We start from the raw sequence: 1,879 nt of genomic DNA, 5'->3' as shown, positions 1-1,879 counted from the left end.
CTAATTAACATCATAAAAAATCCTCATAAAAAAATGGCAGTTTAAGTTTGAGATATCTTTTTGCATGGGCTGCGTCTCCACCCACCACATCTGCCTATGTCGGCCTTCTGCATTTGCAGAGGAAAGTGGTAGAGCTACAGCGGTGTTTGTCAGACCAGGAGACATCCCGAAAATTGGTCTTCTCATGAAAACGTTTGGCCTACTAACTAATATAACCATGCTATGAAAAGCTGAGACTCTCACAAACATGCTACGACCCCCACAAGTGTCATTGGACTCGTCTAAAGGTAACCTGGTACGGGTTAAAAAAATGAATGGAGGTAAGATGGTAGTTTTGTGCCAACAAAAAAAAGGGGTTAAATACGTGTGCCAAAACAATCTCCTAGATATAGGACAGCGACAGACAGTTCCAAACCTTATTCCTTATAATACATTTGAGGGGGATACCTACAGGGGTCCGAAAATTCAAAATCAAATAGCTAAATGATCTAGACTTTTAGAGATTTTAACATGAGCTACAGGCTAGACCCCGGGTCTCAGAAGCTAATCTCTAGAGAGCATACTTTAGTGCTGTAATTCATTTATTTGAATTAAGTAATTAAATTATCTTTGGCACCAGCAGTGTCCTAACGACTATCACATGGATTGGCAATGGGGATTGGTTTTTCTTACACCTTGTAGTTTTGAACTATACTCTCAGACAGCATCTCAAATGACACCCTATTCCCTATATAGTGCACTACTTTTGACCAAGACTCAATAGGGAATAGGGTGCCATTTGGGATACAGATTGTGCCCTTGTCCGTAGGATTCTTCATCTAAATGCATGTTGTAGGTACTGTATAGAGTTGTTTAGTGTGCAGATTCACCTTGGGGTAGGGACTTATGTTTGGCGCAGGCTGCAACACCTCGTTCCCCAGACCTGATGGCTAACACAGACTAATGAGAGTGTTTAAGAGTTTAGGATGAGTAGGATGAGGTGAGGAGGTTGTGGTGCCCCTCTCTCTCTCCTTCCCTCCTCTCTCTTTCTTTCTGTCGTTCTCTTTCCTTCCATACCACCTCTCTCTGTCTCTTTCTCTTTCTTTACCTCTCTCTTTATCTCTCTCTCTTTTTCTCCTTCTCTCTTAAACAGCCTTGCGGCTGGTGACTTTGAAGTGTCTTTAAATATGGAGTTAATTCAAGGAAAGCTGCTAGCGAGGAGATAAAGAGAGAAAGAAAGAGAGGAGCACAGAGCGGGAGAAAGAGAGGGCAAGGAAGAGTGAGGAGAGGAGAGAGCGCTTGTGTGTGTGTGTGTGTGTGTGTGCGTGCATGTTTGGGTGTGTGTGTGTGTGTGTGTGTGTGTGTGTGTGTTGTGTGTGTGTAGTGTGTGTGTGTGTGTGTGTGTGTGTGTGTGTGTGTGTGTGTGTGAATGCAGAGTACAATTCTCATCTGTTTCTCAAGTGCCGTGATGCCATCACTCTGTGAATTGTTTGGATTGGCTGAGCTGGCACAGAAAAAGGCTGTCACACTGTGGGCCGTGTTTCTGTGTTTGTGATGAGAGCCAAGAGCCTTAGGGCCAGTGTTAGAGTGAGGAACTCTGGCCCCTCCATGCCAGCTGGGGGTTGGATGGATGAATGATGAGGAATGGCTAATGCATGGGCATGTACATGTATATATGATTTCTCTCTCTCTCTGTTCTTTTTCTGTCCCTTTGTTTCTCATTTATAATTTCCTTCCTGACACACTCCTCCCCCTCACCTCTGTGTCACCAACTTCTCACCACCTTCTGACCATCCTCCTTACACACACACACACACTAATATTTTCCTTTTTCAACCCTCCTCCTTACCCCCTTTCCCTTGTCCCTTCTTTCTCCCCCCCTCTCCCCCTCTAGCTGGTG

The sequence above is a fragment of the Salvelinus sp. IW2-2015 genome, linkage group LG4q.1:29, assembly GCF_002910315.2.
Source record: "Salvelinus sp. IW2-2015 linkage group LG4q.1:29, ASM291031v2, whole genome shotgun sequence".
Classification (NCBI taxonomy): domain Eukaryota; kingdom Metazoa; phylum Chordata; class Actinopteri; order Salmoniformes; family Salmonidae; genus Salvelinus; species Salvelinus sp. IW2-2015.
This window is presented reverse-complemented; position numbering follows the sequence as displayed.